Source organism: Aphelocoma coerulescens, chromosome 1A (genome assembly GCF_041296385.1).
Source record: "Aphelocoma coerulescens isolate FSJ_1873_10779 chromosome 1A, UR_Acoe_1.0, whole genome shotgun sequence".
Classification (NCBI taxonomy): domain Eukaryota; kingdom Metazoa; phylum Chordata; class Aves; order Passeriformes; family Corvidae; genus Aphelocoma; species Aphelocoma coerulescens.
The window spans coordinates 38,387,033-38,400,050 of record NC_091014.1 but is presented as its reverse complement, the minus strand read 5'-3'; the positions used below and the strand labels follow the sequence as shown (position 1 = coordinate 38,400,050).

The window sequence follows — 13,018 nt, the reverse complement described above, 5'->3', positions numbered from 1 at the left end:
CATTGATCCCTCCTTTTTCTGCCATTAGTTTGTCCCCTGAAATCCCCATCAAATGTATTTTACAGTCCTGAACTTCTCTTCCTCTGCATCTCATCATGGCTCCCACACACCAGTGTGTTCCTCAGCTTGTAAGGGGATCCAGAGAGCCTCCCCAGCTGAACTGAGTCTCACTCCAGAGCCCATGTGACTAATTTCTCACCTGTGATAGCCCTAGAAGGTACTAGAAGCCTTAGAGGAGTCTTTGATTAGGTCTTTTTCTGATTAGGTTATTGTCATTATTTCTCTAAGCTTTTCTGTGTTTGTGGAGCTGAGTTTTTAATCACAAGGAAGACTAAAAATATTAAAGATTTTCAATCAAAGAATTGTTAGCTAGTTTGACCAGCTAACAAAGTGAAATGGTGAGTATCTTGAGAAGGTTCTGATGAATGTTCCACAGTAGCTTTTCCAGATTTCAGCCTAAAAGTAAGGAGGAGATGTCTTAAGGAAGAAGTCTGGGGACAAGCACCCTTACCAGCTGCTGCATAGTAGCAGATTAAAGGTACACTGTCCAAGCAGATTAAAGGTACGTTTTGCTTCTGATACAGTGTTGCCATCAGGAGCCACAGTGCTCACTACATCGTAACATCCCACAATGCAAAAAATCTCAAACCTCCCCACTGGTTTAAACTTCTGTATTATTCTTCTGTACTGTTCTTGCAGCAGATGAAAGATTGTCTCGTGAAATTTTTGATAACTAGTCTGTGTCAGCATCAAAAGCATGCTAGCATGGAATAGAAAGGAAAAATATTTTACAACCGCTTTGCAGTTAAAACCTTGATGCCTAATTATTCACAGTGAATAGGATTTGTACTTGCAAACCTTTTCATAAAACACATGTCTAGATAATATCTGTGCTGAGGAACACTGCATAATAAGATGCTGTCACTTTTTTCATTAAAGTGGCTGTGAACTTATAAATAAAAGTTAGAAAATACGGTATCTGTTTTGCTGAGGCACTAACCTATGCACAGTTTAGGAATGAGGCTGCTGAGGATGAAGCCTGCACCTGTGTTTATAAAAATGGAGCACGGTGGGTGATTCTTCTTAAAGGAAAGAAACACTACTATTGACAAATGAGTAGGGCTACATATTTTCTCCCACCATATTTAATAGATAGCATTTTATCTCTCAGATACACCACAGGTTTCACTGAAGAATTGTAGAATTAAAACAATATTGATCAAAACCAGTTGAAACTATGTTTCATAGAATCAGACTATAATAAAACATTTTGGGAGGGACTTTTCCAGGCCATTGGGGCCAACATTCCTCTTAGGGTAAGTCTGCTGACCAGGACCTTCTTCAGTCAAATCTTGAAGTCCCCCAGGGTTGAAGATTTCCCAGCCTTTCTGGGAAACCTGTTCCAGAGTTTTATCACTGTCATGGTGATAATTTTTTTCTACTGTGTGTCTGAGATTTCCCTTCAGGCAGTTTGTGTCTATTGCCTCCCATATTTCACAGCAAATTCCCAAGAGTATCTCTGTATTCACTGTAGTCTTGCATTAGGTATACGAAGACATTAGCCTGTTCTTCTCAAAGCTGAATGTCTTGATATATCCAAAATCTCATTTCAACTTCATCAGTGCAATATGACACATATATGATTTGTCCTCACATCTGCTGTTTGTTTCATAAGAGAGTCAACCTTGCTCAAAATAAAAGGCAATACTTCTTGGGATCTGTAAGAAGCCACCCTGGTGCTGAAATCCCTGGGCAGCTATGCAAGTATTCATAGTATGTATTTCCAGAAAAGAACATTAGCCTTGGAGGAGCTGCCTGTGGTCTGGGTGTGATATAAAGTTTTTTCCATGAGTGGCCTTTTGCAGACACAGAAACCTGCCAGATGTGCTTTGCTTCAGAGAGTGAATTGGATCCAAGTGATATCCAACTGCTCAGTGCAGAGTAGGAAAAGGAGGGTAAATGGATGTCAGGCAAAACACATATCACAGAGCAGCAAATGACCATGGTTACTGCAGGCATAGACCTGCAAGTTTCCAGGCATAGCTTCATGCTAAATCAGATACTGAATTCCAAACTGGATTCCAGATTGAGATGTGTATTTATTATGGGAGGGAAAAAAGAGCCTGCCCTCATAAAATGATTCCTGAATCTCAACACAGAATAGTAGGTGACTACTCTGACCTCCACCTTTACATTAAGGGCTTTCTGGTGAAGGTTTCTTTGTGGGTCTTGCAAAGTTCTGTACTGTCCATAGTCATTTTATTGGTTTGCTTGAAGAAGCGCAGTTGTTCAAACTGCATGCTGAACTTCCAGAAAAAATAATGCTATATATATTGCATAATCTGAACCATAACAGCTCATTCCATCCCAAAGAAATTTCAGAATAACACACACAGCAGTGACATTTTGAGGTTTATGAAGCTAAAGTTAGCTGCTACTGATGTGGAAAGAAAAAACACTGTGAACGATTTGTCTATGACAGACTGCCCAATGAAATTCAGAAAGTGTTTATTGTTTGTTATTCATGGTTAAGGAATTTAGCATTGACATTTCTACTGTAAATAAACTATAATTTGCAGCTCTTGCATATCTAAAAGGTCTTTTTCACTGGACAAATATTAGATATCCCATTACATGTTTGATGGCATATCTTATCCTGTATAATGGAGCACATAGGCTGTTTCTCTGGGTTCTGTTTGGATGCACCTATTTACTTCTAAATAATTAATCTTTTCTTCCCCAGTTCTGTCATGTTTACACCTTTGCATCCTCATGTGGAAGACTTTTTCTTTATTCTTATTTGTTTCTCCATTTGGTTCAGAATTTTAAAAAAATTCTTATTAACTCTGCAGTTAAGTTCATACAAAGTGTATCATGGATACAGAAGTGTGACATCTCCTCGAAAGTGATGAACTTAATATGTTTTAAAACCCAGATCTTGCATATATTAAAAATTAAACATATAAGACATGCACTGAATCTACAAAGTGTGCTGATTTTATAAATCATATTACATAACATAGAGTAAAAAGTACAAACAAGGACATTCATTCAAGTTCAGAAATTATAAGTCATCCAAGCAAAATTAATCTTAATTTCTTTGCTCAAGGTTGAATACAAGCCACACTATCACTAAACAATTTATCACATTCCTTAGTGACTTGCAGTTACATTGCAAAAAATTTTCCAAACATATGCATATTCTAACTTGAAAAGCCATTAAGTCTGATTTTGGCTCATTATAAAGGGAGAACTTTGCTTTGTCATAAGGTAATACAATTTTATCATGTGCACACATAGCTGAAACAGCACAAAATAATTTTATATTACCTTAAATAAACTTACGGTGAAAGTTTTTCCCTCGTGCTCTTATCAGTTACCTGAGTACCATAATGTGTCTTCCAGTTGCCCAAAAACCAATAGATAAATACAGTTGTTTATTTGTGTTTATGAACAAATGGGAACATTCAAAGTAAGTCTTGAAAAGAGGAAATTACAGATGCTGCTTTACAAAACGTGTTGGCTTGTGTTGCGAACTGCTTCCAGAAATTAAATAGATCAGGAAGGGAGTGATTCCGGATGCTTTCTGGTTTAAGGTTTTCAGAGAAAAAAATATACATTGAATTTTAATAAATTTCTAGGTTTGTGTTTGTTCAGATATAATTTCTACTTTTCTTCTTCACCCTTAAACAGTGACATAAAAAGATGCAAGCTCTAACCAGATTAAGAATCACAGGTAGTCATAAAGATGAGAAGTATGAAATTCCATTGGCTGTCCGTAAGATCCCATTTTCAAAATAAGAATTTTAAGATATTAATTATGTTCTCTTCCCAAGGAGCAGGCGGTTTGGATTCCACAGACCTGAGAAACAGATGAAAAGGTCTGGGACCCTGATACAAAGTGAAGACACTGGCACTGGATAAACTACCACAGGAAGTCGTTGACGGAGAGCCAATTCCAGTCTTGGTAAGCTCCAGTCTAACATTGCCTTTCTCTTAGCACTTAGAAGGAGATGAAATATGGAAAATCAAGGCCTGAATAAGGTAAAAGCATGCTTACCCAGACAGCCACAGCTGGGAAACCACAGCGACAGAAAAGCTTTTCAGAAGAGAAGCATGTCTGATGAATGAAGAGAGAGGCAAAGAAAAGAAAAAAGCAAACAGCTGACAACTGGAACAGAAAGCAGATGAAAATGCTCACAAGGAGACCTCAAAGTGCAATGAAAGTTGTAGTGAATGGCAAAATTGCTTTGTGGAAAAGAGGTCCATAGCTAATTTGTCCTTCTGCTTATGGGAACTGACAGGAAAAGGAGTACTTTAACAAACAACAGTTAAACAGTCTCACTAGGACTGCTGGCATGCACTGTAGATCAAAGCAATATGATTTAAAAAACACATAGGGATAATACTGACTTACAAAACAGCAGGCCAAAAGTCATTTAATTAAATTACCAGGCCACCCAGGATTCAGAGGGAAGTGGGAAACACAAATAAAAAACTTGAGGATTTTCTAACAAAGAGTGATTAAAATAAGTGAAAACAAACTTTAAAAAACAATTTAGCTTTGTCAATTTTGATAAATACGTGGCACCCTTCCTCTTTGTCTGACACATTACCTCCTCAAATGTCTGTTTCCCATATTTTCCATTACTGCATAAGTGCTTCAGCTAAATTCAATAGCTGCACTTACACAAGCATCTGAGTTTGGATCAGGAGCGCACGTTTGAAATCCTCACATACCTCTCTTTAGTACACATGGCATATGTGTCTTGAAGCAGGCTAAATTAATTTCTTTTGGATGAAACCAAGCTGGAAAATGGATCCATGGACTCACCTAATGAGCTCTAGCTGCTAGAAAGCATCCAGCCTGTGGGGTGATCTGTAGTGGAACCCTTTGAAGTGCATTTGACACAGCCATCAGCCCTTAGCTCCAATTGTTGCTGTACAAACCTGCTCCCTCTTGCCTGGACTATTTATTAATACAGATGCAGCCTTAGGATGTACAGAAGTAGGAACAAATAGTAGGTAAATGTTAGTATTTTCAGCTTCATATCATGGGGACTGAAAACAAATAAAGCTCTTTGCTGAGCTAGAAAAAAAAATCAAATTAAGGCTATTTGGGGGTCCTGACACCTCATTTTTTGATTGAAAATAAGCAGTATAGAGTGACTGAGAGACGTGCATATATAACTAACATCAATAAAATATTTATATTCTGTGAGCAATTTTAAATTTCATATATTTATGTTAATTTCAACATAACTATCAGAGATTCTTAGGTGAGGGTTAACATCAGTATATTTCACACTATTTGTTTGAGCTTAGCATTGCCATAATATATACACAGATATTTTAAAAGGCATTGACTGACATTAAGGTGGTAGGTAAAACAAAGGAAGGAAAAATGATATAACTTGAACAAGTTAAAGGTTGGCTGGCTACTCTGTCCACGTGCTTGTTTTTGCACTAGATTTTTTCTTCTCATACATATTGAAAGTGTCAGTGTTTATTTTGACAGATGTCAGGTTTTTCACTCTTTTAAACACCAAGGCAATCTTTGGATCAGTTATTGTATCTCCTGTGCTGTTATGAGAGCACTCAAAGCAAGCTTGCGCCTGGGGAAACAGGGTAATGAAGAACTATATCGTATTTTCCATGTGTTTGATTCATGTGTCCAATCAAGAAACATTCATTGCTGTTGTAAAGAAGTGCTCAGTGTTTGTCTTTTGACTTGTGACAGATGAAAGGTTGGAAAAGACCTTAGAATTTGAAACATCAGCATCTCTGTTTTGCAGGAGGAGGACCTGACTTTCTGTTTCAGGAAGGTGGTATGGCTTTGTGGGTCACACTAAGGGAGCATGACTTTTCAAACCTCCCAGAGCACATTCTTATATTTTTCTAGCCTGGCATATGCCTGCTATGGTGAAAAGGTTTCCTAAATCCAGAGTAATGCTGGTATAAGAGCTCCACAGTATCCTCTTCATACACCACAGAGTCTATAACCAAGAAACAGAGCAATGACCATGAAATGAATATACTACAATAATCTCTGAATTGAGAACCACTAATCTGTGCTTTGTGGACTTCAGCACTCCTAGGCAACACACGTGCGCATTAGTAAACTGGTTTGGATCAAAGGTATTTCTGTAGTGACTTTCTTGATCGTTGCCATTTATTAAGCTTTGGTTCATATCCTAGAGTTTGTAGCCAAAACTGAGTGTATAAATCTGCAAATTAAAAGTGGACTTATTAGGATACAATGCATATTAGCTTTCCTTGAATTGACAGAGAAGTGCATTAAAATACTATAACAAAGAACAGAATACAAATATTTTGTAACACTGTGATGACACAACCAGACACAAGGTGTAAAGGTTTTTACTTAAGAATGGGAGCAATGTGATCACCACAGGTGTAAAACACAAAGCTGGAAAGTGGATTATTTCCTTGTCTTTTCTTATATCTGTATCTATATAATCTATCTGTATCTATAAATATGCCTATGCCTATCTATCATCTCTATCTCTATCTCTATCTCTATCTCTATCTCTATCTCTATCTCTATCTCTATCATCTCTATCTCTATCTCTATCTCTATCTCTATCTCTATCTCTATCTCTATATCTCTATCATCTCTCTATATCTCTATCTCTATCTCTATCATCTCTATCTCTATCATCTCTATCTCTATCTCTATCTATCTCTATCTCTATCTCTATCATCTCTATATCTCTATCTCTATATCTCTATCATCTCTATCATCTCTCTCTATCTGTATCTGTATCTGTATCTCTCTCTATCATCTCTATCTGTCTCTATCTATCATCTTTATCTCTCTGTTCCTGTATGTAAACAGGAACATGTATTTGGTGAAGAAGCAATAGGTATTTCTACTTATAGATGGTGAAATATGCACAGCAGTTTGACATCCAATTCTCATTATCACTGTTTCTCAGTACAGTTCTTCTATTGATTCTCACTACCTCTCCTTGCAGACAGTCCTAATTAACTGTTTCTTTGCTCCTATAGAATGATGAAGACACCAAAAGAACCTATTAAGTTTTGCATAACTTCTTTTTCTCAGTACGTTTTCTGGTAATCAAAGTTCCATAATTTCTTCTTCAGAAGTTATTATGCAATAGAAAAGAAAAAAAAAAGTAAAAAAAGAAATAAGAAAAAAAAAAGGAAAAAAAAATTGGAGAAACTCTAACTGATCACATTGGGAAAAACAGACTACAGCAAGCACTTTTAAAATTAATATGAATTTTATCAGGAATTTTTGTTCAAAGTCATGCGAAGGCCAGGACAGTGAATTGTACTTCATTGTTAGAATTAGCTACATTATGAAATCTAATTACAAGTAACCTTTCACAGTTGTTTGTCAAGAATTCCCAAGTCTGCAGTAATAGAAAGCCTGGGCAGAGATAAATAAAAACACAAGCACACCTAGATAAAATTACTCAGGGAGAGAATTAAGGAAGTAAATATCTTCTAATAAAGATATCAATTATTTCATAGTGGTATCATCAATGAGGAGGTCTAGTTAAATGCAGATTGCACAGTGGAATGAAGGGGAATGAGATTTACTAAAATATATGGAAATTCGAGTGTTTAGGCCAATATTCACTAAGAGAAGTTGGTATGATTAATTCCAGGTATGCAAGTGGGTTTTGCAGTGCTGAACTTGTCCCTCGTATTCTCAGTGCTTTGCATGGGGAGAGGCTGGATGTTAGCAGTATCCAATGCATGGATTCCTGGGATACTTCTGTTCACCACTAAGACAGGCCAGAAACGAAGATGCGTTGTGAAAGTCTGCATGAACTCAGGTTTCTTTTGCTGGCCTGTGGTTATGTTCCATATAAAATCTTACGGGTTTTGTGAGCAAAAAGACATCTGCTGTACTGAGCTGTCCATGTTCTTTTCATGGATTGTTTTTGTAACTTACTGGAGGCAATGAGTGGGAAAGGAAGGTACTAGCTTGGTATAGTACTCTTGGGTTCAGCTGTTCCTGGGATCAGGCCAGACACTGTTCTCCCTGGCATGTCTCCACACATGGGCTCAGGACTGAGGGTTGTTTCCTCTTACGTGGATGGGTAGAGTCTTGCCCAGTACTCATGTTATCTTCTGACTAGGAAATTCTCTTTTTTTAAAATTCCCAACATTTTCTAGAATGTATTTAATCTTAATAGGGCGTCTCTCTAATGATATCAGAATTTAATAGACGTTGAATTTCAAATGAGTGATTTTTTTTTTGTTGGCTCTTAAAATAAGTACTTTTTTTAACTGCATTCATTTAAAAAGTAATTCTAGTCCAATGTGTTCTTTAAACATCTTCAGAACAGTGATTCTGTTTTCTTCAGCTAAATGAAGAAATTGCTTCAATATCGTTAACAAATCACATAATTCCTCAGTTAATAGAAATACTTTATGTTTGAATTAACTTCTCATATAGTAATAACCAGTTATTGTAATGCTATTTGATTCCTTACATATCTATCCATTGCCAGATACCAGTAATGGGAGCCACAAATACTGGATGTGCTCAGGAAACTTTTGTAGTAATTCCTCATATTTTCTGTAAAATCTTTATGTATGAGATTTGCAAACGTTTTCCTCTTAGAGGGTAAAGGACAAAATGGCAAAATGGACCCAGAGGTCAGCAAATAAAAGGCTTTTTTTTTTTTTTTTTTTTTTTTTTTTTTTTTTTTTTTTTTTTTTTTTTTTTCCCTGAGAATTTTAATGACTTGAAGTACAGTTGCTGCCCATTTGGTTATCTGAAGCCTGGGGCAGCCTCTCTGTCTGTCTGTCTGTCTGTCTGTTTGCCACTGAGACAGTATTGCTCAGAGCTTGTGTGGTTTTCTGCTGTCTCTACAAAACAGTTTTTTGCTGACTCTCTGAACCCTGTATCAGCTCTCCAGTCCATCTCTGTGATGAGCTGTGAAATGAGCCATAACCAAAATACAGTCATTTGTCTGTGGCTTAAAGTTCAGTAAAGTTTTTGTCATGCTTACAAAATGAGTAAGTTTTCATATGAATATATTTAGAAATTTGTATGCATGGATACTTGTAGTGAGTGTGTGTATAAAACTATATATTAACAGGAAGGAAAAGATGTCTTGCAGTTTTCAGTAATATTATACAGGTTTTCTGGGATTCTAGGAAAAAATACTCTCTTAACACTGGCAAAGCAGAAAGAAATTTGTAACTTGCTTTTAGTCACACTCTTACAAAGAATGCAAAGTACCAGGACTTCATCCTGATTCTTAACTACAATTTACCAAAAAACTGGGTGCGAAGTAAAATTGCTGTCTGCCAACACTGAGATGTGCCCTCCCAAAACCAGATAAACTGTCAGATATAATTATAAAGATAAATGCAGACTCTCAGAGCTATGTTCCTGAGAGGACAAGATTGAGGCCCAAGAATGGTGTTTACTAAGGCTAGGGTTGTTGGGGAAAAATGAAGGTTTCCTAAGAGTATATTCAATTGAAATAATAGTTCATTTTACAGAATCAGTAAAAAAAAATCAGTAAACAAAATTGTAGGTATATGATCCACTACCCTCTAAGCACTGAACTGAAAATAACCTATAACATTAATAGAAGATAAAGCAAAATTACCATAATAAATAGTATTGGCTTTTTACATAGTTATTTGCACTTTCATCCTTATCTGGAAAACATTCTGGTCTATGTATACAGCTCGCAAACAAAACAGGAGATCTATGATGCAGTCAACAATGTTCTGCCAAAATTCCCATTTCAAACTCATATTTCCCAGAGGAATTCAATGTATGTATAATAGATATTAATTACAGGGGAAGATGCATCTGCAGCAAGATACCAGCTCTCTAGTGTCGCTTCAGAATGAAATTTTGTTACTGAGAAGTCAACTGCCAGGGAATGGTTCATGCTGAAATCTGACCAAGCATTGTGGCATGAAACTCATCACTTTCAAGGTAGTAGTTCCCACAAGATCAGGACTTGAAAATAGATTTCACTGCTAAAGTCATCACTGTTTCCTCAAAAGTCTTCTTATAGTCAATATATATTATTTAGAGAATCTATCTGGCTCTAGGTAGTATTCTTAATGATAAAAGTTTAATGCAGTGAATTTAAAAATTAAACTAAATTTTTCAGTCCAGTCTGATTATTTGCTATTCTATTTTCTTCTAAGGAGGAATGTTTCTACTTAAAGCAGTGATTATTTTTGCTATTTACATCTTTCTGCCAAGCACTGATTCTGATTATGCTTACTGAGTGTGGTCACTGGCATTTATTTCTCCTGGCTCTTGCAGTTCAGAGCTCCTGCTGGATGTTTTTACACATTTCAGTGCTGACAGACACTTACAGCAATCCTTCTCTTTTTTTTCTTTATAAGGAAAACAGCAATAGGAAAGCTGGAGGCCACTTTTTTTACTATAATATCCAGTCATAAATCTCTCTTTCCTGAGTACCTGCACTGCCAGGTAGCATTTGAGTGCGTCAACTTGCACACATAGGGCACAGATGAACTTCCCGTGTTTTTCTCCAGCACTTGGGTAACTAATATATGCTCCTGACTTTATACCTTCTCTGTTCTCAGCATACCTGTCTGTATGTCTGTGTACAAGCAACCCACACAATCTCCCATACCTTGAGAAGCATTTCTATGTATTATGCTTGTGCAGATGTGTTTGACTTCTCCCAGGCTTAATGTCTCACTCTTCAGTAGATGCAAATACAGCATTTGTACAGAGATCTTTAAGGTTCCCATCTCTGAGCACTTATCAGGGAGGGGCTGCATCTTTCCCCCATGCTTCAGGTCAAATGTGAGTCCCTGGTTCATGATGACAACCTTTGCTAATACAAATATATTAAATGATAATAATAATGAAAAAATATAATATGACCCCATGTTGGTGGCAGCATTAGTAGGCAAAATCAGTAGGAAATGGGTGAAGTGCTCTCAGGGAAGAAAGTGGTGTTGTGTGATTAGCAAAATTATAACACGGTTGACACCTGCCCCAATAAGTCCTTCTGTTACTTTGCTGTGAGTTAGCAAATTCAAACTTGTTCAGTTACTGGCCATGACCATTATCACTGAGCTTTTTCCTAACACTGTCATATTCTAACACTAATATTACTTTTTAACAGCTAGATTTAATAAATCTATTAATTATCTATCTTATTATTAATTAATTATCTTATTTAATAAATAAGATTTAAAGGTAAATCACTGTGAATTGTTACTTCTAGAAATCGAATATTTCAGTTCTTCCTCTGTATCCCTGGTCCTCAGCCTGGTGGCATATCTTTAAACTCACTTGAAAAATCAAGGTGCTCTTCAAGAATTAGGAACTGTGGAAATGTTAATCCTGTTCACTCTCCATGTAAATTTCTGAAAGTTAAGAGCAGAATGATCTTCTCTTCAGGTTAATAGAAAGATAATTGACAGCTGCTATAATTAAAAATGATTGAAAGAGAACATTATACAGTCTCAAAAAATGAAAGCAAAGCATTGCAGTATAGCCAAAGAAGTCTGAAGCACTATATCTTGACCTATCCTTTAAATACACATATAAATGTAAATATGAACACTTAAATATATATTTGTATGCATATATGAACTGCACGAATGATTTAGCTTATGAAATAAAGGTAGAGAAAGAGAATCTCTAAAAGCTGTTGTTCATACAAATCATAGTATCCTATTGATCTGATAGCTGACTTAGGTGACTAAAGCTAGATGAGATGAACTGCTCTACCTCAAGGGGTTGCTGATTTTGATATTAATTTAATAGTACCTGATATAAAAAATGTTCTAACAAGCCATGTATTATAAAGAAAACAGCTCCCAGAGGTCACTAAGCTTTTCATCTAGTTTGAAACTGGGCTTGTAACAGTACAGAACCATTTTGCATATGAGCTGTGACCTTTTCAAATGATAGAAGCAAGTGATTCCTAAAAGAACATTAGTGAAGGAATCAGATGTGACCATAATGTAGTGGAAGAACAATCGAACACTTTTGTTTTGCTCTTACTAAGATTTATTAAGTGCTCATGTAACTAAATGAGTTTTATATTTGCATTTTTATTGGAGAAGATGACATTGAAAGCAAATTTCTGTGTAACCCATGAGTATTCTATTGAATTATCTGCTTCTTACGTTTATTGTGTTCAAACCATTTCATACCAGAGGCAACTTGGCAACATTTCTCTCTCAGTGTGGGTGTGTCTTGAGAAGTGTAATATTTATCTGTAAGTATTTAATGCCTTGTTCAGAAGTTAGAAAGGCATTCTTATATACAAGCTCATTTCACTTTCTTGATATTTCTTTTTCCATGGGCGGCCCCACAGAATGGCTTTTTGCAAGTATTAGAGAGCACACACCCAACATGCCATTTTTAAGATGTCAAGCAGATTGTACTATTCATTCACCCATGAGTGTTTTGATGGTATCTCTTTGTACTTTCTCAGATGAGCTATTTCAGACTCTACTCATCTCTATTTATAAGGCACTTTGCACAGTTCTCATCTGATTCATTTGAACTCAGTGAATTGGTACTTGGAAGCAACAATATCTCTCTCTACCTCCACAAGTTCTCAGTGTGATAGATGAAGGAAGAAAGGTAGAACAAGCATTGCAAGAGTAATTTTTTGTGTATAAGTCTTGTCCCCCTCCTGTGACCCAGCTTGTCCCACCACCCAGTAGATAGACCACTGTGAAACCATTTGAGCTGGCTTTACTGTCCAGGTTCAGAGTCCAGCCCTCTGATCCAGGCAGTCTTTGCCTAAATCTCACAAATGAAAGTCATGCAATGCCTCTGCCCAGACGGTGTCTCCTTTCTGGAATGGCTTCATCCTGTGAGCTCTTCAAGGGATTTTCAAAGAGGAGAAACTCATGAAAACAGGATTTTGGAGAGAGCTCCAGGTGCAGTGACAGATGCCAGGCCAGCTGCAGCTCCTGCCCTGTCCTTCTCTCCATCTGGAGCACATTTATTTTTAGAAGGTCATAATTCTCCCCTTTCCCTTCAATC

At 36.6% G+C, this 13,018-nt stretch overlaps 1 long non-coding RNA gene across 1 annotated transcript; it reads left to right on the top strand.

Annotated features, from left to right (window-relative positions):
- The first annotated feature begins 213 nt into the window (after nucleotides 1-213).
- On the top strand, nucleotides 214-6,233 carry LOC138104653 (uncharacterized). Its single transcript, XR_011148191.1, has 3 exons — nucleotides 214-398; nucleotides 3,837-3,967; nucleotides 5,796-6,233. It is a non-coding gene; the product is annotated as an uncharacterized lncRNA (long non-coding RNA).
- The last annotated feature ends 6,785 nt before the right edge of the window (nucleotides 6,234-13,018 follow it).